Raw genomic sequence first — 25526 nt, 5'->3', positions numbered from 1 at the left:
GTTAAATGACGATTGATTTCTACTGAACAGATATCATTGACATATAAAATAAACAACAGTTGTCCCAGGATTGACCCATGTGAAGCACCACAATTAATAGTCATCTTGTATGAATCGGAATCTGCATAAGAAACACTCCAAACTCTGTCAGAAAGTTATGATCTGAACCAATTCAATGACACATCTCTAAAACTATATATTTCAGGCTTCCAAGTAGTATTTCATGACAGGCAGAGTCAAAAGCTTTTGTCAGGTCACAAAACACCGCTCCAGAAACCTAACCTTGATTCAAACCGACCAATTTTCTTTTCCTAAAATCAAATTGGTTTGAGTGTAGTATGTTATGGTTACTCAAAATTTTAAGGACTCCAAGTTTAACTAGCCTTTCTATGATCTTAGAGAGAGTTGAAAGGAAGATATGTGGCTATAGTTTACTAGGCGTCAATTCTCGCCGCAATGAATTCCATTACCCTTGTGCAATGGAAGAACTATCGCTCTTTTTTAGTATATCCAGGGGAGAGCCATTCAAAAAAGAAGCATTTACTACATCAACCAAAGAGTTCAAACTGGAACCATCCAGAATATCCTGATAGACATACCACTCAGAAGCTTTTTTATTAGAAAAAATATGGATTTTAATTCGATAATGTCAGTTGGAACTAAGAAGAATGTCTCCTGAACCTTTACATTAGTGGATCAACCACTGGTACAATTTTAGAAGATAGGCTTGCCCCAATAGATCAAAAGAAATCATTCAGCGCATTTGGTGTATTAATACTTGAGTCTAATATATGAGATTTTCCATGACTTTGTCTAATGTCATTGATAATTGACCATATTTTTTATATACATTCTTTGCACCAGACAACCTTGAAGCATAATATCTTCTTTTTGCTGCCAATTAGTAACTTTTCTATAAATAACCCGGCATAACTTATAATCACATGGTGAAAGAACTCATTCCCATAATAAAATTTTCTATGGTCGTATATTACTAAATATACGACCACGCTTTTTGTTTGACGGACAAGCGGCTTTATGTAAAGGAAATTTTGAATACAGCACCTCGTGTTCAGGTAGATTGAGAACATTACATGAAACAGCCCTTAAAGTTTGAATACATACAGTGAGAGCCAAAAATCCGGAATAAATTCATTCAAAATTCAGGGGCATGTTCAAAAAAAAAAAAACGCTCGGACACGTCGATTTTTATTTTTAACTGCGGGTTTTCTTACTATAATTTTATGTATACAGGGTGGTCCAAAAATAAGTTACGACCATCAACTTCAATTTTTGAAATGGAAATACCTATTTTTTATTCTGTATTCTTAAAGAACAGAAAATTCTAGACATATTTCATGTATAATGTCCTATACCTATCTTCATTTGTTTTTGAGTTATTGACAGTTGAAGATCGGCATGTTTGCACTTTTGACATGTTATAAAATTCAAACGGTTAGATATAGACAAATGCGGTTTGCACTTTTAATCGAAGCTTTTTTAAAACCATCTGTTGACACTAGCTAGTTAGTGTCAACAGGTACTGAGAAATTTACGGTTGAATTTCTGAACATACAAGAGACAAAATTAGATATTAATTCTGCGTCCTTGCTTGCCAATATTATTGTACCACCATGAATTGAATCTGATCTAAAAAATACTGAAATTATACTAAAATTGTGCAATCCCCAAGATGTAACCAATGTTCTGTTAAGCAGATTAAATGTCGAAAATTTGGAACTAAGAAAGGACAGTCTTGGTGAATGAATTCGAACCATGAACACCAAGTGTAGGTAAAGCACTTTCATGAGAATCATTCTCGACTCTGTGTACCTTTTTCCCTTTAATACTTAAAGTATTCTCTAGACCTATATATTTATTGTAAGTTGCAAGAATTGATTTTACTGTAACTTTGTTGTTAGGGTATGATGAACTTAATGTAATGTTGAAAAAAATTACACAGTGAGTAATTGGAACGCCGATAACCATATTCACCTGTTGACCTAATAAAAATATTCTCAATTAATTTAACTGACAAATTCTTACCCCTAACATAATTTTTAATAAATGAAAACTGCAAAATCTTTCATAATTACAATACTTAAAGTTATAATTCAGATATATAATTAAGTGTGTAATTTTTCCTATAGCTAAAATTTTTTTTAATTTTTAGAAACACGGTTTCACTATATTTATCCCTATTTGTTAAACAATAAAAATATTATACGTGTAGTTACTTGTTTTTTTTTTCTACGAATTGTTTTCTTTAGCCTTCGATCTTAACATTGTAATTGTTATTTATTTATTTACTTGTTTTTGTGGTTTGTACTGGTTTGTACTCGGAGTCTAGTGCCATACTATCAGGTGTACCTCAGGACTCTATCATTGGTCCTCTTTTCTTTATTATTTACACGTCTAAACTTATAAGCTCTCTTCATGTCGGAAAGATTTTTTTTTTTTTAATGGTAAACACAAGCACAAGAGGAAAGTCCTATGTCACTTTTGGAGTGGTGCTTGCGCGAAGATATTTGTGGGCATTTATCTTGAATCACTGCAGGTTGTATGCCTCGGGAAATATGTGAGGTGGAAGCCCGTTCCACAAAGAAGATGTTCTCCAGATGAATGAGTCCCGATACAGCGACGTCCTTGGGGTAGGCAGGTGGACTCGATGTTGATAAGCCGCAACTGCTAGACGCTTAGAACATTGAAAGGCTAGAAGTAGCATGCTGTGGAACTATGGACAGGTTTGTTTGCTTGCAACATCTCTGATGCAATGATGCCAAATGCTTATAGATAAATGGCAAAAATCACTTTATAATATCATAAAAATTTTCAGTTGTTTCCGAAGGTTCAAAACAATACTACTGCTCCCCTTTAATAAAATATCAAGCATTTTTTTTTAATTAATTTGATAAAATACTCTATATCGAAGTCAATATTAACTATAAATAAATGAAAATAAAGTACGAAAAAACGAGAAAACGGTAATGGCATCGCAACGCCGCTCGATCGCATTGTTGTTGCCACTGATACAAGCACTCTCTACCAGTGACGTCGTCAACAAATATTTACCTGATAAATTTTTATTAATTATTATAGAGTTTGAGTATAAGTAATATTACCATTTATGAGCTATTTATGTGTTTTTTTAACGGACTTCGTTAGAGGAAGGTCCTAATAAAAGGCACCATTTTTGTCAAAGCATTTTTCTGGAAATTAAATATTTTATTAATATTATAGATTTCTTAATAAATCAAGTTTTAAGACACAAATTATTAACATTTTGCAAAATTTTATTGTTATTATTGTATTGGACAAAACTCAGTTTCACATCACTTACTTTATATCACATAATATATACTTCTATGGTGCTGACTTTTTCAAAGGGACGGTATTGATTCAGCGGAAAGAGTTAAAACTACAAGGATGTTCAAATTGTGAAGGAGTTGCAGGTTTTTTATAGGTTATAAGATTTTTATTATGAGTATTTAGCCTGTACAATGGTTTGGAGACATTTAACAGTGACCTATATAATACCTAATTACCTAATACCAAATATTATATCATATTAATTTATACTAAAAAACAAAGCTTACCTAAGAATAAAGACTATGTACAATAGATTAGATTAGTTTATTAGTAGTAATATACAAACAAGTACTTTTACAAGTCAAATAAAATATGTAGTATGTTGGGCTTTTTCGAAAATCATGTTATTATTTCTTAAGTATTTTAATAATGACTTGAGACATCTAATTCAATTTCTTTGGGACAAATTTGTTTATTGCAATCTTCGAATTTTAATTTTTTGTTCATTATTTTTTTTCCATAATTTGGTAACAAGTGATTTAGCTTTTGAAACGGTGGAATCATCAGTGCTTAGGTCCTCAGGATATCATTTTGATTTTACCCTAGAATAATATACATAAAAATATAGTATTAGCAAAATTAAAAAGAAAAAATTAAAAAAAATGTATTATAATAATCCAATTGATCAATAAAATGTATTATATTATAAAGAATCTTTGTAATATCAGACATTTGATAAATTGCATTTAATTAAACAAATATAACATAATAAAATACTATATCACTTTTAAATAAGATATATAGAATAGGATGATACATGGCATAAAACTAGTAGTCTATTTTGAGTGTATTTTTACCTTTTCCTTGGCAGAGTCAGGGAATGTGTAGCAGTTAAACAAAAAGGGCTTGGATGAGAAATGGTAATTGTTTACCTAGACCCCATGGTTACTGTAGAACTATTAATCTCAGATGCAGTTATTGTTGATGATGAATGATCAGATCTGTAATTATACAAAATTTGGTGTATCAAGAATATTAATCTATTTTAATTATCCATACTTGTCTATATTAGCTTCACTGTTTGTACTATATACCATTTTGGAAGCATAAAAGAAAGTTTTTGCACTCTTCAGGAAAGCTACCCCTGCAGCTTTGAAGGGTAAATCACTTGGTAAATTAACTGAATTATTGGCTGCTGTATTTTTAACCAGTGCATCAGAAATCCTAGTAAAAAAATAGTTTTACATACATACCTAATTTAATAAGTATTAGGTATAAATAAGCTATATGAGTAACACTAATCCTTTTTTTGACAATTTTTTTATACTAGAAAAATATATTTAAAAAAAAATTACCTTTGAGGTAGAGCTGATTTTTTTAATAAAGTCTGGCTACTGATAATATTATCTTCCTTATATAAGAAATCACTTCTAAGGATGTGATCTGAACAAACAAATATGTTCTGTTTAATTGTGTTGATTTCCATTAATGAAATCCATTGTTCCCTTTGGGCATATATTAGGCAATCTATGATAAGTATTTGATATTTATTCAAAAAGCAAAAAAAATTACAGTAATGAATTAATATGTGGTGCTAATTACTATATATATTATTGTAAGTTGCAATGTGATAAAACAAAAAAAATTATCGACCAAATTTTAGGGAAAGACAAAATTAACTTTATACATAGATATCAATATCTAAATAAATTTCAAAATTCTTTAAAGGCAATAAAAAATTAATAATTTCATCTATCTACCTAATGTCTATATTAAAAAAACATAACTATACATAGATAGGTACATGGGTATTAGGTATGCCTTCTTCCTGCCAAAACAACAAAAAAAAACACAAAATCCTGTAATAAAACCAGGGACAAAATTCTAGTTTTATATTTTTTATAGCCTATTGATAGATGAATATGTTCAAAAAAATATTTAGATTTAAAAATATAAATATTTTGGTATTTTACGCACACTTTCACATTCAAGTTTTTATTAGGTTTATCTATAAGATCCCCTATTCTACGTTTATGATGATGGTTACCCCATGATGTGATGTTATGAAAGTATCGGTACTTACTTGTGAAAAGATCGGCTTGAATCACCTTTTTATCATGATGCGGCACAAACGACACAAGTTTTTCCCATCCTAGTAATTTAAAAAAACACTAAAATGTGGCCTTTTTCCTTTTGAAACCGAAAATTAAAGAAAATACACGAATCCCGAAAATAAACAAAAAGCTGTTTGACAGATGACACTACGCGTATGGCTCAGGCGCTTAAGCTTCGGTGTTGTCGCTTCAAATTTTTTAGAAGCAGTTTTAGGGATAATAATGTTAATAATTTTGTTTTTTTTACTTAAGGATATTATATTTATTCTTCAAATAGGTTAATTGTAGTATTTATACTTTTTATTTTAAATTTTCCTATAAAATACAACACAAATAAGTTAAATTAACGTTATAATGGATGTTAAAATATAGCTAAAAATTTCCTCCGTTGGAAATTTGCGTCGACTTGACAACAAAGAATCGGCAAATATGTTTGTAAACAAAACACCCCTCTTGCCCCTGTGCACATGTTGGACTCAAACAAAGTTGTTGTTTACTAATTCTAGCCTTTCAATGTTCTAAGGCTAGACGCGTTCTTCTTGCCGGAACAGCCCTGGGTGGAATCAGGCCTGCCAGCTCAGAGAAGCACTTACCGTGATAATAACGGTAGAATAAACAGAGATCAGCCACCTTTCTCCTGTGCTCCAGACTATCCAGACTCTGTGTCAGTTCTGGTTTGTCGACAAGACGAATAGCTCTCTTCTGCATACAATCTAGCAGCTTTAAACTATGCTTGGGTGCAGAGCTCCAAACATGCGAGCAATATTCGAGGGAAGGGCGTATTTGAGCCTTGTAAAGAGTCAGCAGCTGTTCTTGTGTATACAGTTTTTTTCCTTTTGAAAAGCACTCAGAGTTTTTTGGAAGCTGCCCTGGCGATTTCGGCAACGTGGTCATGCCAGGACATACTGTTGGTGACTTCGACTCCTAAAAGATGTAAAGATGATTTCATTGGCAATGTTTTCCCTGCCATAACCAGCTCCGGGCCACCAAGGTTAGTCTTCATCGTAAATACTGCAGCCTGCGTTTTTTTAGCGTTAAAATTGACCAGATTGTTACCGCCCCACTCCAAGATTGCTCTAATATCGTTGTTGGTTGAAGCTACTTGTTGCTGCCTAAAATTCTGAGAACTTGCGGCTGTCGTTGGTTTGGCGGACTTAAATGTGGAAATAAGTGTGCTATCGTCCGCAAAGCTGTAGATTGGATTGACAGTGGTTCCTAGCAAATCGTTGATATATATCAAGACAAGGGTGGGGGATAGAATGCATCCTTGAGGGATTCCAGCGTTAATGTTAAATTTGTCGGAGAGGTGTCCATCGACGGCTACTTGGATTATTCGTTGTTCAAGAAAACTTTTGATCCAATTCAATAATGAGTTTTGTATGCCGATTGAGGAGAGCTTGGTTAGTAGTCCCTCATGCCACACTCTGTCAAATGCCTTGGAAATGTCAAGAGCGACTGAGCGGGACGCGCCGTGCTTCTCCATGGCCTCCGTCCACAAGTGTGTGACGTAAGCCAGAAGATCGCCGGTGGATCTAAGCTTTCGGAAGCCGTATTGATGATCGCTGATTAGTCCAGATGATTCTAGATATCTTAACAGTTGTTGGTTGACTGCTTTCTCCATAATCTTCGATATTACTGGAACTAGTGCAATCGGACGGTAATTGGAGGGCATCGTCTTCTTACCCTTTTTGGGTACAGCTTGCACTTGAGCAGTTTTCCAGCTTGTTGGAAATGAGCCCTGCTTATACGATGCCGTGAACAGTCTACATAAGGGAGGAGTCAATTCGTCTGCACAACGTTTTAGTACTAGGGCTGAAATTCCATCGGGTCCAGAAGCTTTGTTGGTGTCTACGCTTTTAAGAATTTTATTTATAATTCATTGGGGAAACGAAATTTCTCCCATCGATGAATTCACCCTTGGCAAATATGGCGGTGTTTTGCCTTGCGAGTGCAGAGTAGAATTGGAGGCGAAGAGTTTACCCAGTAAGTTGGCTTTTTCCCTTGCTGTTACCGCGACAGAACCATCATCTGCTGTTAGGGGTGGCAAGGCCGACTTAGCAAATCCTTGACTAACGGCTTTCGATACCGACCAGAAAGTTGTTGTTGTGACTCTCTTTGCATTCATCAATAATTCGCTTGCAGCTATTTCTGGAGGTTAAAAAGTTCCTCCAATTTTCGATGGAAGGATGTTGACGCCATTTGCGATATGCTGCGTTTTTAGTGTTTACTGCCTTTTTGCAATTCAGGTTGAACCATTGCTTGTTGTTTGATCTGCATTTAGTAGAAAAAAGGGATATAAGCTTCCATTCCTGCCAAGATCGTCTCTGTAATTTGGTTTGCACATTCTGAGATGTTATTGGTTCTAAAGCAGACTTCTTTCCAAGGGAATGAGCGATAAAATTCCCGAAGATGGTTCCACTCTGCTGATTTATAGTGCCACACCTTCCGCGGCATCGGAGGATCCTGCGTTTTAACATCCAACTGGCAAGAGACTATTATCAATTTGTGGTCCGATGTTCCTAGGGGGGCCTGTACTGATACAGTGTACGAGTCAGGGTCTGAAGCCAAGACCAGATTTAGGAGACTCGCGAACTCGCCGTCTCGATCGGGGATTCTGGTAGGTTCCTCCACAAGCTGCGTAAGCCCGCATATGGTGGCAAATAGCTCAGGTTCTCGTCCTCCATCGTCGTTCTTGTTGCAGAAGCGCAGCCAGTTGATATTGTGAACGTTAAAATCACCTATGACGATGATTTCTGCGCTTGGGTAGTCAATTTGCAATTGGTTAATGCAATCAGCCAGGTTCAAAAAGAGCCGCCTATAGTGGGTGTCGCTTGGTGGTCTGTAGATACAGCAGATAAATTTCGTGGCTCCACTGGCTATTATTTTGAACCACATAACGTCGAAGTCCGCAGGATCAAGCGTTTCCTCCCGCTGGCAACTCAAATCGCTCTTGGCAAATACTGCCAATCCAAAGTTTAGTCGAAATCGGGTGTGTAGATCGTATCCAGGATAAATGAGGTGAACATTTGTTGTTGAAGGTTTCACCTTTGTTTCTGCCAATGCCAAAATGTGAGGCTTATTTGATTGCAGGTGTTGGTGTACTGCATTAATATTGGTGTTTAGGCCTCTGATGTTGCAGAAATTGATTTTTAGGCTTTTAAATCCGCCTGATGGAACCCCCCGACCAGGCTCCGCCCGGAGATCCGAATGGGAGGCGAGTTTACCTCCGGAAAGTTTTGATCGTGAGGGCGCCATCATGCATTAATTTTACTACTCTATTTCCCCTTTGGAAACCGGACACATCGACATGGCGGCGAAACGTGAGTTCCATGGAACCACTTCACGCCGCCTAAGTTCTATGTGATGGTATTGAACCGGGCGATGCAAGTGGAAAACATCTACCACCAAAAAAATAAGAAAGATAGAAGCTTTTGCTGACGATACCCAGATGTACCACCACTTCTCTTCAAAAGACTTTGTTACTTGTAACGAAACTATTAATCATGAACTAAACAACCTTAAAGATCTCTCTAAAAAATTCGGCCTTCAACTTAATCCATCAAAATCAAAACTTATTCTGTTTGACAAAAGAAATCAAAACGAATATAATTAAAAAATATATATTAAAATTAAAATAGATGACCAAATATTACTATTTTGTAATTCTGCTCGTAATCTGGATGTTATACTTGTCAGCGATAGATTCGATAAGATTACCAGCTTAATTTTTCTGATCATGTTAAGCAACTTCTACAAAGGTCGTATATATCGCTTAAACAACTATATTCCAACAGAAACCTTTTAAGTACGAAGTTAATGGCAATGTTTTGTGAAACTCTTGTACTTTCCCACTTTAACTATGCTGATTTTATTTATGGTCCTTGTCATCGTCAAGCGTAACAATATCGTATTCAAAAGGTGCAGAAGACATATATTCGTCTAATTTTTAATTTAAAAAAATCAGATCACGTCTCACATAAAATGAATGAGTTGAACTGGTTAAAATATGTCAAACCGGAGAACTCAACATTTGGGTGTTTTTATGCATGGTTTAATTACTAATTCAAAATTTATATCTAAATCTCTAAAAATAAATTTAAAACCAATCTAAGCGTCCTTTATATAAAGACCAGAAATAAATTTAAACATATTATTCCTCGACATAATACAAGAACATACAAGAAGTCTTTTACTTATAATATAATTAAAACGTATAATTCCTTGCCAAACAATGATTTACTACTTCATAGTTTAATTAAGTTTAAGTCAGGATTTAGGTTGTATTAATTTAGATAACCTTTGAGCTCCTATTTTTTAACTCACTAGTATGGTGTGCTCCAGAGATAACATGATGGTTGTTTAAGATTAGCATACAAAGGTATTTGTTTGTGTACAGTTTTGTTTTGGTGCAGGTGGTAAGTTAAAGAAGTGTATAAGTATTTTTTTTAGTGGGAACAATTATTTATTAGGGTTAAGTTTGAGTAGCCTTTAGATAGACTTCGCCCTTTTTTTTCTTTTCCTTTTTCACTCGTAATATTTGTCAATCTATTGTTTTTTTTTTATAAAAGACGATTATTAATTACAATTTTCGGATTGCATACAGGTTATGCAGAGATAAAGGAAAAAAGACAACTAATCATGTAGCCTGGCTATTTCTCTCTGGTGTAACTAGGTTTACCAAACTCTATTAATTCCAATAGTTGTTCTTTATTCTGCCTTCTCATTTTCGCCAAATTGGGTCGAAAGAGTTAATGAATCTACAGAAATAAGAATTTCGAAGAACAAGAATTCCACTTATAATCAAAGTATATTTTTAGAAATTATTTGTTGCTACAAATAAATGCAGATCGTTTCAATTCATGGCTTCTTAGAATATTTATGATCAGTAAAGCAACTGAATATTGAAAAACTTACATAGATTAAAAGACAGATATATACCCGCCTAAAGATTTCCGCTTATTCTATTTTTTTCTCGTATTCATTTAAAATGCTACGTGATTTAAGTCAAGAATCTAAACGTTTTCAAGGGTAATTTCTTTTCTGAGCTATAAATATTAATCGTTATAATCGTTGGCTCCTTCGGTTTTTTTTTGTGTCTGTGCATTTTCTATAGAGGATTTTTAACTAAGGTCATATTTCGACTCGGGTTTAAAACGCAACTATGGTTTTAAGACTAGTCTTAGGAACTATAGAGACTAACACAAAAACTCAACACATTAAGCAATAGTGCTTTTTCAAATCGTAAATTATTAGTGGTCACTATTTTTAGTTACGAATTTCGCTTTTTTAAGAGACTTCCTGTAAGTGAATTTGAAAACATAATATATGTTCTTATAAATATATTACATTTATTTTGTCGCATTTCCCAAAGAGAAATCCTGTTTCATATTATTCTCTAGGCCATTGCACGCAAATATCTACTTACAACTTTAACAACCAAAAAAATAATAAAGAAAATTTTGAAATCCAATATAATAGCATATACTTTACCAAAATACAGTCATTTAATACGCAAATTGTTAGGTATAATAAAGTCTCTGATTTGCGTATTTTCACAGTAATTTTCGAAAGCATTGTTACACATATTGTACATACATACAGTGTAATACGATTCGAGACACGCACACACATACTCGCTTATCAGACCATGACTTTCGCAAAGAAATTGCCCGCGATAAAAGTCACAATAACGAAGAAAGCCAATAAATAAAAGAATACATTGTAGTTAAACGCTTTTTTAAGTTGCATAATTGCACAATGCTATACAATATTATCAGATCAAACTTTAGATGCTCGTTTTGATATATTGATCAATTTTGTTTCGTTTTTTTTATCGATTGCGGAATACGATACCTAATATTATACTATAGAGCTATTAGAGATTGAGAAGTCAAAAGTAAAAGTTTCACGCATCAACAATTCCAAAAATGCTCAGTTAAGTATGAATTGGCTGTTAATTACTCATTTACTCAATATATTACAGAACTAGAAATGTCATATAAAGCTTTACAATATATATATGTTATACACCTAATTTACAAACTATATTATTAATAGGTACTTAGAAAACTTCATTTCTGTTTGTACCAAATGCATAAAATACATTTTGGGAATCCTAATGTCTTTAATCCTAAGTTTAGGCCATTTGCCTCTAGCAAACAAAAATACTAACAAATTAAGAAAATAACATAAATAAACTAACAAAAAAAGCACTGAAATTGTAGATAATTTTGTTTAAGAAGTCTGATGAACATTTAACAAAATTATTCTGAATTAGGCCGAAATGCCAACACACCAACATGTCTAGCTAACGCGGCGATTTTCTATGTTTGAAGCAGGAGTAATTTGGTGTTCATAAAGAGCACCGATGAAGATCAGGCGATTAAAATAAAGGATTGTGCTCATGTGAAAACATTCCTGGAAAGTGCTAACAGAGGTTAGAAATACAAATCAGTGTAATGTGCTATAATTTAATGGCTGCAAATATTTTCAGCAAAATAGCAGGTAACACTAAAATTGTAAAAATTGGGAATCTAAATGTAAGATCATTGGTTGCTCATTTTCCTTATGTACGTAACGTCATACTTAATCATGATTTTGATATATTTTGTATAACCGAGACTTGGTTAGGGCCTGATATACCTACTAATCTTTATAATATAAAAAATTATAAAATTTTTCGCAAAGATCGTATGAATAGGACGGGAGGGGTAGCGGTTTACATTCGCAATGAGTTTGTCTCTGATGTTTATAACCTCATAAATATGGATCAGGGTCCTATAGAATACTTGTTAACGTGTCTAAAAGCTAAAAAATGCCATATTCTCATTGCAGCGGTTTATCGCCCTCCCAAAACATCTGTAACAGAATCAATTGCGCAATTCCACTCCATTTTATCAGAGGTTACTCCGGGTTTTGATCATGTTGTGGTAACAAGGATTACTGAAACAACAGCCATTTTACTGGATCCAATACTGGTTAGCGATTCATCTCTCGTTATTAGTCATGGTGTTATAAATACAGACATAATTTCAGATTATAGCCTTACTTATTGTCAACTTGGGGTGGCTGGTGGGTCGGTACAAAGACTTTACACTTTTAGATGTTTTAAACAATTTAACACAGATATTTTTTATACAGATATGCAAAACGTAGATTGGAACAACATATATCAGATTCAGGACATTAATGATAAAATTACCTTTTTAACTGTAAACTTAATCAATATTTTTAATTTTCACGCGCCTGTACGAACTGTAAGACTCAGCAGACCGCCAGCTCGTTGGCTTACAGATACTTTCAAACTTATTTTAAAACAGCGTGATATTGCTTAAATTTAAACGAAACAAAACCGCATATATGAAAACTTTTAAAGATAGCTGGAGTCATGACAGGGTCAAAGCCGGAATTGCCTACAGAGCTACAAGATCCTGACAAAATAAATGACTATTTTTTATCAATATTTAAACAAAATGAAGCTGATCCAGATTTTTTTTGAGTCAAATAGACATGATTCCTCTGCTTTTGACTTTTCGTTACATACTCAGGCAGAGATACGCAGAAGCATTTACGAGTTAAAGTCAAATGCGCCGGGTTCTATTGGATCATTTTACTCATATAATTAATGTATGCCTTGAAGAGGGATGTTTTTCCTCAACTTTGAAGACTGCTGTTATCTTTTCTTTACCTAAAGTAACTTTACCATCTCGAATTACCGATTTAAGACCTGTGAGTCTCTGCCTGTTTTGAGTGAGCTTCTTGAGAAGGTAGTGTCCAGACAAATGTTTTCTTTTGTTGATAGTTCCGGTTTGCTGCCTTCCAGTGAGGTTTTCGTCCCGGTTTTAGTACGACAAACACTTTCATGAATTTAAATGATTCAATAATTTTAGCAATGGATAAAAAGCTGGCTACTATACTAGTCTTACTCGATTATTCAAAAGCGTTCGATTGTGTTGATCATAAACTTCGTGTGCTAAATTAAAGTATTTTGGATTTTCGGATAGAGTGGTTTGCTTTTTTAAACCTTTTATAACTTAGTTTATTCATATCTAAATATTTAAATGATCATCTAAAATGTCGGAGATATTATGAAAAACATTTATTAATACAGTTTTCTATGCATGGGTGTAACATAGTGCCTCAGTCATATTCCAATTTATACAAAAAATGGATGCTGGACTGTTCATATTAACTACTTAAATATTTATTACTGCATTCGTCTGCTATGATATTAAAAATTATTTGGTTTTGTTAATTATTTCAAAATAATTTATTGGAATTAAATTAGGGAATTCCAACAAGGGCTCACTTGGTTAATTTTATACGAGTATACTAATGGCATCACAAGACAGAAGCTAATGGTTTTTAACAGACGATTTTTTTCCTATTTAATATAGTTTTTTTTGGGGGGCGTTTTATATTAAAAAAAAAACGCCGTTTATTCTTGACTCTAGCAATTACCCTCTCTAGCGGCAAACTTCAAGATTATTTCCAGTAATTTCTTTTAACCTTTTGCTGTGTTATGGTACCTCGTCATCCTTAATGAAACACCCGGTAAAGTATAAATCTTGTTATTTTATTTTGTTTGGATACATTTACATTTTTTCAAATATTTATTCTCCTTTACTCAGGTTTTTTTACATTTATGTGTATTTTATTTATATGCCTTATAATTATTGGGATAGCATATCAAGTAGATGATCTGAAAATTAAGTAATATTAGATCATTTTATAATAAAGGCCTATGCTGATTGTAATTTTGCCTAATCGCTAGTAAACCCAGCTCCAGTATATCAACAATTTGAAATTGATCAAACAATGTTGTAACGCCGATAAATATACAGGGTGTCCGGAAGCTAGATGCAATCCTTTAAGGGGATGATAGCCGACTTAATTTTAAACATTTTAGGCTAAATATGTGTAGGTCGAAATTTGTTTATAAATTTTTTATGGCAATTTTTGCATTTTTCTCAAGAAATACCAAAATTTCACACTTAAACGGTAATAGAACGCAAGTTACAATTAGTATCGGAGTTTCAAAGTTTGTTTTGTTTTGTCTAATGTGTATTAATAAAAATACGATCAATTCCAAGCTTCTATGTAAACTTTAAAAAAATAGAGACATTGAAACGCCCTTTATTTTTAGATATCACTCATGCCGATGCCTGGCCAATTCTCAGAATTATGGCCTCTTTTGTGCGGCAGGTCATGTAAACAAAAATTATTAGACTGAGACCTCTCATAAGCCTACTAAGCATTAGAGCCCCGAATGTGGGGTTATTTTAGGTTTTAATGTTAAATAAAACATAATTTTGTTTAAACTATTTACTGTTCATGTTCAAAATGCAATCCATTATTTCTAATACAGGCACGAGCCCTTTTTGTTACTTCGGTGGTGGTTACTCTTATGGTCATATCTTCTTTCATCCTGTCAAATGCTTCATTTATTTTGCGAATCAACTCTTCTCTTGATCTTAATTCGGTGGTGTATACAAGCTCCTTTGCCCGGCCCCATATGAAAAAATCCAACGGAGTTAGGTCAGGCGATCGAGGAGGCCAAGGAAAGGTTCCGCCTCTACCGATCCAACCGTCCGGAAAACAGTCGTCTAAGTAATTCCTGACAGCCAAGGACCAATGCGCTGGACAACCATCTTGCTGAAAGATTATTGGTCTTTCTCGTTCCAATAATCCAGCTTCTTCTAGAAGAACGGGGATATCATTTTGTAAAAAATCTAAATAGTTGGCACCATTTAAATTCTCTGGTAGAAAATGTGGCCCAATAATAGTCCTGCCTATTACTCCGGCCCACACATTGACCGAAAATCTGTTCTGAAATGATTTTTGTTTTTTCCAGTGCGGATTTGCATCTTTGGCAGCCCATTCGTGGAGGTTGTGGAAGTTGATAATACCCTCCCTGGAAAAATTGGACTCGTCTGTCCACAAGATACTTCTTAAGAATAACGGATCCTCGATGTCCATGTTCAATAAAAAGCGGCAGAACTGAATTCGTCTTGCAGGGTCTTCTTCTTGTAAGCCCTGCACCCCCGTACCATGAAAGGGATACTGTCCATCTTTCTTCATGGTCGTCCACACCTTCCATCTAGAAAGGCCAAGGTCTTCAGCTACTTTTCTGACGCTTGCAGTAGGGTCTGCGGTAAAAGCTTCCAGTATTTGCTCCTTAATCTTTACATTATTATGGCCAGGGTTGACTCCACGTGCCGGATTATTCCCAATGCCAACTTAAGTAAGACGGCGAAAGGTGCTTTGAAACATAACAACTCTCAAACAACTTTTAGGCATATTTTTAGATAGGTTTGAACGACGAAAGCATTTTCATAACAATTATTTAAACATAAAACAAAGCATTTTTATTTTAACTTCATATTTATTTTTTACGTTTCATTATCTCTATTTTTTCTAATAAGTTTACACAGAAGCTTGAAATTGATCGTATTTTTATTAATACACATTAGACAAAACAACATAAACTTTGAAACTCCGATACTAATTGTAACTTGCGCTCTATTACCGTTTAAGTGTGAAATTTTGGTATTTCTTGAGAAAAGTGCAAACATTGCCATAAAAAATTTATAAACAAATTTCGACCTACACATATTTAGCTTAAAATGTTTGAAATTAAGTCAGCCATAACCCCTTTAAAGGATTGCATCTAGCTTCCGGACACCCTGTATACTTATTGTTAATTTTTTTAACCTCGAGTAGCATTAAAATTTAAAGAAATATATCGAACCCTGAACTACAACTTTAAACAAAAGCTGCAGCAACCATAACCTTCATAAATATTCCATATGAGAACCACGTTGGTCTCTGTTTCGGGTTCTTTTTTCAAGCATGTCCCGTATACCTTATAAAACTCGTCGTCCTTACTAAGCATAGCAACGCTCATCAATATTTAATTTGATTATAATTTGTAATTCGACTACAGGGTCGTTAATAATAATAATGAGTTTTGCGAACAATCAATATTTGTAACAGAAATTAAAGTTGTATATATTAGGAGAAATTCTTTAAAAATTTTCAGAAAAGTATTTCTTAACTCACTTATATACAGGGTATCCCAAAAGTAGACGTCCAAACGAAAGGAGGCGATAGAGGAGGTCAGAAGCAATAAAAAAAACCCATATACTATTATTCGATTGTTGACGGTTTAAAAGTTATTACCGTTTTTCTGTTTTTTATAAAAATAGTGTCATGAATTCTGTAAAGAATTCATAGAAAGAATATCCTCACGTATTTGCGTGGTATTTGTTATGAATGTTGCCTTAAATAGTGTACTTTTACAATTGCTTCTGTCACTACTTAGAAAATGATAATTTCCCAATGTGTTTAAGTTTTACATACACATTTTTGCGTCTGAATTGATGCTGCTACAAAGCACGTGTTCGACCAAAAATAAACAGCTATCAGAAAAAGTTGCTTTATTTATGCAGATTCTTTTCAGACAAATATTTTGATAAGAAAACCAAACATTCTTTTTCAAATAATTTTTAAGATCAACATCGTTTCCCTGTCGCGAATGTAGTTAGTTTCTTTCTGGTTTTTCAACAAATTAGGCTTTATTTCTTATACTTAGACTGTTTGCTGTTTCTATTTTCGGAGTTTTTCGTTCTCCTTTGCTACTATTACAAGTAAACCTTCACAAATGGCTTATAGTTCCCACGATTATGCAGAAATGCACTATGTTTATGGGCTTTGTGATGGAAATGCTCGAGCTGCTGCCCGAGAATATGAAAGACGCTTTCCCGGTCGAAATCGCTATCCTGACCATAGAGTTTTCATAAATGTGCATCAGAGTTACTTGGAAGGCATCATTCCTGGTCAGCCACGGAGAGTAGGAAGACCTAGAAATGATAACGATGAAGATGATATTCTGGAATTTGCAACAGAGAATCCAACAACAATTGTTCGTCGCATAGCAAGACGTTCGAGACTTCCCAAATCCACAGTTCATCGAGTTTTACAAAGACATCTGTTATATCCTTATCATGTGCAACGTGTTCAAACACTTCTGCCCACTGATTATGAAAAAAGGATTCAGTTTTGTCGGGAAATGCTGCAGCGTAGTAGAGAAGACTCTAATTTTTTTTAAAACATTTTGTGGAGTGACGAAAGCAGTTTTAAAAGAACAGGGACATTTAATATACACAATTTGCATTATTTGGACTATGTTAATCCTAATATAGTGAGAAATAATCGTTTTCAGCATCAGTTTTCAGTCAATCTATGGGCAGGGATCATTGAAGGCAAATTAATTGGACCATTCGAGCTACCAGGAAGACTTAACGGCGAAAATTATTTACATTTCTTGCAACATAACTTGAACGATTTAGTTGAAGACGTATCTGTAGCAACACGGCGAGACATGTGGCTGCAACACGACGGAGCTCCTGCTCACTCTGCCCGAATCGTAAAGCAACATCTTGATACTACTTTTAATAATCGATGGATTGGAAGGGGAGGAACCATCCAATGGCCGCCGCGCTCGCCTGACCTGAACCCCTTAGCCTTTTTTTTATGGGGATATTTCAAAGAACTTGTTTTTATCAATGAAAGCCAGACTGAAGTAAAACTGCGAAGAAAAATAAGACAAGCGGCCAACGTTATTACCAACAATGACAGAGCCTCTCGGCGCATAAAAAGTAATTTCATCCGCCGTTGCCGAATGTGTATTAGGGCAGGTGGTTCGCTTTTTGAACATTTATTGTGATGTTTAATAGCAATAAATTATTATTTTTTTCATTATTTAGAATTAGATTATTTAGTATTAAAATATTTTGATTTTTGTCCAAAAACGATTAATTTAATAAACATGTCAATCAAAAAAGACTCGTATCACTTATCTGAAAGTATTTCGCCATATGAGAATCTTCATTAAATAAGTAACTTTTCCTGATAATTTTTAACTTTTTGTAGTAAATTTGTTTCTGCCAGGTTCACTTAAAAGGCAAATAATTTTTAAATAAAAATTAAACATATTGAGAAATTATTTTTTTCTTACTAGTGAAAGAAACAATTATGCATCCAAATCATATTTATGAAAGGGTGCACTCCTTAGGGTCAAGCACTAAGGTCAAGCACTAGGGTCAAGCACTAAGGTCAAGCTCTAAAGTCAAAGCACTAAATATTAAGTAAATAAATTATGATATTTTTTAATAAATTTTGTGCATGATTTTTACAAAAATGAGAAAAATGGAAATAACTTTTAAACCATCAACAATCGGATAATAGTATATAGGGTTTTTTTGATTGCAAATGATCTCCTCTATCACCTCGTATAGTCTAATACAAAAACCTTTCACATTGACGTCGCTATACTAATAAAAACTCATTAGATACGGAAAAAGACTACAAGGCGACCCACCAATATATCACATTCGTAGTTTGCCCTTCGTTTTAAAGGGTTTTCCTTTCAAAATGCAGATAGTTATCTATTAATTAAATATTATAGTTGTTAGCTACTGAACATGTTACGCTATATCCTAACTGCATGCCTTTCATGCAGTTAGATACTTGGCAACAAAATATAAATTTATCTAAAAAAAAATTAATCTGTGATATGTATCCAATTTAGGGAAAATTATTATTATTATTATGCATCAATTAAGCCACTATTATTGAGATCTGTGTAATCTTGTTCCAGGAAATAATATAACATTCGTAGGTCAGGCCATCATTGTTAGATTGCCAGAGAATATAAGCACTTAAAAAATAATCAGATTTGGGTGTTTTAAAGATTTTAATAATATTCAGGAATTTACTTTTTTTTAAGGAGTTGAAGAATACTCCAAAAAAGTGTTAAAACCAAAATCAGGTCTATATGAGAACTGGAAATGGCCATATCATTCTTACCTGTCATGAATTTACCCCAAGCTGTCTTGGATATAATTTTCAAAAATACTGTCTTTAATTACTGACTTGACTTAATTAATAAATAGGCTACCAATGCATGAATTTCCGTGATTTTTTTATGAATACTGAAGAATATTCCGAAACTTTAATAACAATAATCAAACCAATCTGAACATAGAATTATAACTCAAGTTACACAAAACTGTTAAGTAGGCGTGTACTTGGACATCAAGTTAACACGTCAACGAGGCAGTCAATAAAGGCATTGCCATTTTATAATTCCCCAACAATCTTAAAGGTTTCCTTTAAGGTTCAGAAAGGACGCAGGGATGCATGGTCTAATACAAAGGCTCAATGTCGAAAGGATTTGCAAATATAGTACATAGACGGTTCTAGAATGGCCCACACAGAGTTGTCAGGAGCCGGAACGATACCGACCGAGGGCAAGCTTTCTTGCTTGGGAGACATTCGACGGACTTTTAAATGGAGGTGTTCGGCATTCTCAAAGTGGAAAAAGTCAAAAAATTTTAAGGTCGACTTTCTGTGGATTACGCTCCAAAAAATACTGCCGTACAAAGCATAAAAGTGGTTAACTACATTTAAGTTAAATCCCAGAACATAAAGTTACTATTTCTTTGGAATTTCGCAACACAAGAAGACCGTAAGTGCACTAACCAATCATTTCCTTAGACAGTGGCATTTTCAAGTTGTGTGCTCCAATTCTCTCATACATAGTAAACTTTGTATCGATATTATTAACATAACAAGTGACATGTAGAATTCGATAACCAATCCATTGATGTAAAAAACTCAACTTTGACAAAAATTTCAGTTAACCACTTTTATGCTTTCAATGGCAGAATAGCATTTTGCAATTGGATATTGCAGAAGTTGATCCAAAATTAGAACTATCCATCATTTATACTGTTCACTGATGAATCGAGATATACACGACATGGTATAATTATTATTCAATCTTATCGTTTTCTTTCCAGCAGAAGCACACAGAAATTTTTTGGAAACAAACTTACCCAAATTACTTTAAAATGTTTCACTAATGACGAGGCAGACCTCAATCTGTTGGACTGTTATTTGTGATGTCATTTAGTGCGGGTATACACGATCCGGTTTCAACGTATACGGTAGAAACAGAGCGGTACCGCATTGGTACGACAACACCTATGTTTAAATAGGAGGCGATACACGATGCGTTAGCACCGCTTCGATGGAAGAGAAACGCAGCTTGCTGCGGTAGCAACGAACGACGGGACGGTCCTAGCTAACACACGTACTACACGGTCCGGTTGTAACGCGCGTTTTTAGTAATTTTCACCACCTTTCACGATTTTTTTTTCTACACCACTTTCAAAATATGGATGCATTCAATGTTTACGTTATACTCACTCTCGCAAACATTATTCTGCTTCAAGACCACAAATAATTCTTAGCTTTGAAGACATCGATTCTCGATGAAAGTCTCGAAGCAATTAAATTTTGGATTTTTTCTTAGTGCATATCCGTTTGTAACGCAGTGTGTATCGCGTATATCCCATGCGGTTGAAACCGGATCGTGTATACCCGCAATTGAACAAATTGTTACAATACTCCATATCTATTCACGATATGAATAATCTTCGTGGGCGATTTAAAAATGGATTTAATGAGATTCGCAACATACCATACTTGACAAGTCTCATGTAATCAGTTTTTATAAGAATTTTTAAGTCAGTGGTATCTTGATTTTCTATGTCGGGATTTGAAATATGTATCAAAATAGACAGATGATTAGTAATGTCGTAGTATATAATAAATGTTCAAGAGTATTTTCAACTAAGATTTATTGCTTGCCTAACAGATATACTTTGGGTCCTAATGGCATATTTGCACAATTGTTAAACCTCTTCGCATTTTGTTCAATATGTCATTCAAAAGTTGTCTATTTCCTGACAGATGGAAGTATAGTTTTGAAATCCCTGCTTTTAAAAATTGGAAAAGGAGTGAGGTCAGAAACTACAGGGGTGTCTGCATTCAGTCCTCTATTCCCAAACTCTTTGATAGCTTGGTAAGTGATCAATTGAGGTGGATGTGCCGCAATTTATTCAATATGCAGCAGAATGATTTTTTTCTGGTCGATCGACAGTCACTAATTTGTTGTTATATCAAAATAGGCTAATTAAAGCCTTGGAGGATTTTAAACAGGTTGACTCAATTTATACAGATTTTTCAAAGGCCTTCAATCGAGTTGATCATGAGGTTTTTTTGAGTAGATTGTTTGATTTAGGTTTTGGTGCGGCTACTCTCGATTGGATCGCTAGTTTTATGCTAGTCTGAAGCAATTTTTGTTACCTCAGAGGTACCTCAAGGCGGATATTGTTCTCTTATTTTCTTTAATTTATTTGCGAATACTATCTTTAATTGCTTTTAGAACAGTTTTGCTTTAGCTTTTGCTGATGACTTTAAAATTATGAAAACAATTCACTGTCAAGAGGATCAGACGCTTTTGCAGGAAAAATTGTATAGACTCGCCTACTGGTGTAGGGATAGTAAGCTTAGTCTGAATGTGTTGAAGTGCTGTTTTATTAGCTTTTATAAGGGGGTCAGAAAACAAACTACTTCCTATTTAATTGATGGGAAACAGTTGAAATATGTAACCAAAACAAGAGATAGGGGTCATTTTTCAAGAAAATCTATCTTTCAATGAATATCTGAACGAAATTATAGTTAAATCATCAAAAATGCTTGGATTTCTTCTCAGGCATTGTAAGAATTTTTCATTGGATACTGTAAAGGGTGTCTATGGCTTGCTAGTTCGTTCAAAGCTTGAATATGCCTTCATAGTTTGGTCACCTTCTCAGGCAGTACACCACTTGACTGTGGAAAGAGTTCAGCATAATTTTTTAAGATTTTGCGCATTTTGGATGGGTTTGTTTATTGCTGATCATGATTCATTAATTGAGAGTCATTTACATCTGGTTACATTGGAACATAGGCGGAATATGTTGGGTATGATGTTCATACTTAAGCTAATTAATGGTTACATAGATTGTAGCAGCTTATTGGAGTACATAAACTTTGATTTACCAGCTAGGATTAGAAGGAGTGTCTTTCAATCTTTCCATATTCTGTTTCACCATACTAACTATAGCCAAAATTCTCCCAGGGATCATTACTGTAATCTCATAAATAGTTACAACATTGATTTACTCGGTTTATATATTATATATTTTTGTAATTTGATTTGTTTTTGTTATAGTACAGAGGACTAGTTTTGGGTTTTTGAATTACTACTTATGATGCTTATCTTGGATAACTTTAAATTAGCTTGTAAAATGCTGCTATTATATTATTAACTTGGGGTCATAATAAATAAATAAATATAATAGTTATATATATCAAGAGTGTTTTAAAACTTTCAAAGGCATACTGAGACCACAGCTATTTGATTTCCTATTAAATGTCGAGCCTATTTTGTAAGCCCCTAGTAAGAACATCTATTTTGACAAATCACAATGGTATTAATTAATTTATAAACAAATAAGCATGCACTCCTTTTTTAAAGGTTGAAAATATTCAATCTTGCTACCAATATAATGTTATCTATTGAAGGTAATGGTATGCATACCCCACTTGCTTAAATGCTATATATTTTAGAAACTCTGTATATTTCCGAATTTCCGATCTTTTTAATCTTTTTAATTTTTTTAATCTTGCTCTTACCAGGGCATAGTATAATATTTGTAATAAACGACCTGCAATTTCAAAAATTAAAGCCTACTATTTTTAATGAATCAGAGATGATAATCCTAATATGACTGCTATGTTAGTTTATGCTTAAACTGTTTATTTAGTAAAAAAAACTAATACAAGGTATACAACAAGGTTACTTAATAATTGGCATATAACATTTGAAAAAAATTAATAAATAATTTAATATAGAATACCTATATATACTTTTTGTCACCTATACACCATACAATTACCAAAAACAGATTTATATTATGCAAACAAAAACGAGACACAAATTAGACAATGACCAAGATGAAAAATTTTTTAGAAGTGAATTATTATACTAAATGTACATTTAGTATAATACTTAATTTTATAAACCCTTTTAAAAAACTGCATACTTTCTATAGGTAACATATTTTATTTGTTTAGACCATCAAAAAATAATTTTGAGCACCTTCTTGAAAAACTTGTATATAAAAATTATTTCTCGATCGCATGTTATGGTCATGTATTTCGGCAGAGAATGTGACTTTACTCAATAGATACTGTGGAGCATGACCAATTTTAATCTTATGGCAAATGACAGCATATTGAGTAGAAGAGGCTCTCTGGCTAATAACCATTCTAAAGCATGTCTTTTATTAGGGTCAATCTTGGTTTATCTAGTATTATAGGCATGGCCTTATTGTCCAACTTTTGAAGTCAGGACAACTCATTTTGTTTTAATAAAAATAATACACTAAAACAATAAGTAAAATGAGGCAGGATGAATATGTTGGAAATAGTTTTTTTTTGTGCATAAGTCTAAGTAAGGTGAATATCTAGATAAGTGATAAACATTATATTATTATGAACTCTTTTTAATTACCTCAAGTGCATGAGGTTTAAAATTTAAGTCCTGATCTATCCATATGCCTAAGTATTTGATTTTTGTTACTTGTTCTATTGAATGTTCTCCTATTTTTTATATTTAACTATGAGGTTGTTAAGTGTTTGTAAAAACATTCCTTTGCTATTATCATATATTTAGATATACATAAGATAAGAGCATGCTTACAAAGTTTTTTAAGGTAGTATCTTTAACTCACATTTGGTATCACATTTGTCTGTAAAATTCAAATTGTTGCAGTCAGCTTATTTTAAAATTATGGACTTGTTATTATATACCTGAGATTTTTAAACACTACTGAGAAGGAGGACCAAGCTTAATAAATTCATGCTACCTACCTTTTCTATAGAGAATGCATTAATTATTCAGAAACAAAAAACTCTATATTACTTAAGTCATAGAGAATATTACTATGTTCGCCTCAATGCAGAGTCCACTCGAGCCCCTAAGAACCTCATGGACTCCATGCCTAGCTACATCTCTCGAGAAAAAGATGACTTATTTATTATGCCTTGGTTAAGTACAGGCCATATTGCTCTTGCAGAAGTTTCTGGGACTTCTACTACAATGGAGCGTAAAGTGTATTAACTTTACATTGTTAACTGAACAAATTTACCAAACATTTACAAACTTTACCCAGAAAGATCTTATTCACTTCAATAATTATTGTATTCACCAATTAGTCACTATACAGAACAGGTTTTGTTATTTTACTAATAATTACCAAAAAGAAGTAACAAAATAATAAAATTAAGCAATAAAGAATAGAACCAACCTAATACAGGTGTATCAAAGTAAAATCCACTTAGGTTTCACAATTTAATTTTAAATATTGAATAAACTATGTTTTAATTGATATAATTAAATTTTTTGCTGTGCTTACCTATAGTAGTCGGATAATAATGTCCACATCAACTGTCCCTAGTCAGCTTTTTATTGCCATTTTTCTAGCATTACTTCACAGATTTCACTCTAATCAAAATATCAACAAAGAATGAAACAATAATAAACCCTACCTAACCTCTAAATTCAATATGTAGGTATGAACTTGAACTAATGTCGATCGTTTCCAGCGACTAAGTATAGAACGCAGCACATGTCGTTTGCCAGCAACCTATTTATAAGTAAAATCTACAGGTTGGAGAATTAAAGATTAGGCATTGTCCGAGATAATGGCAACACCACTTTGGTCATCTGATAAATATTTGCTGGTTTTATTTTTTACATGGATTTCTTACATTTAACGCCTCCCTTTCGAAAACGTTGTTAAGTGCCAAAATGCCGTAACAGGAGTCTCTGTGGTTTTTGAGTTGTGAGTGCCATGCTTCATCTGTTGTAAAAGTAATAGTATCGAAATTTAAAAAACACGTGGTCTAGGTGCCTCTAAACGTCGAAACGTTGTAACGCCATGTACAAGTTGCCAGTTAACTGTGAACGCAAGGTGCTCGTATGCAAAGAACGTTTTTAGTAGAATTTACGCTTTTTTGTGTGTGTGTTTAGTTTGGTTTTCAATTGATTATGGATGAATCATAGGATACATTAATTTCCGCACCCATGCGGACCAATAAAATCACGGATCAACGTTTTGTTGTTTATTTACAATTTGTGCGACCAAG

The 25526-nt window shown here is 33.6% G+C and overlaps 1 protein-coding gene across 1 annotated transcript in view; it reads right to left on the bottom strand.

The window, feature by feature from the left end:
• The window catches only part of LOC126740403 (ATP-binding cassette sub-family D member), a 131943-nt gene extending 106993 nt beyond the window's left edge, over window positions 1-24950 (bottom strand). The window contains exon 1 of the mRNA XM_050446418.1: window positions 24794-24950. The gene's annotated coding sequence lies outside the window, so the exon portion shown is untranslated. The remainder of the gene's footprint in view (window positions 1-24793) is intronic.
• Window positions 24951-25526: the final 576 nt, after the last annotated feature.

This window comes from Anthonomus grandis, chromosome 9 (assembly GCF_022605725.1).
Source record: "Anthonomus grandis grandis chromosome 9, icAntGran1.3, whole genome shotgun sequence".
In the NCBI taxonomy this organism is placed as follows: domain Eukaryota; kingdom Metazoa; phylum Arthropoda; class Insecta; order Coleoptera; family Curculionidae; genus Anthonomus; species Anthonomus grandis.
This window is presented reverse-complemented; position numbering and strand designations above follow the sequence as displayed.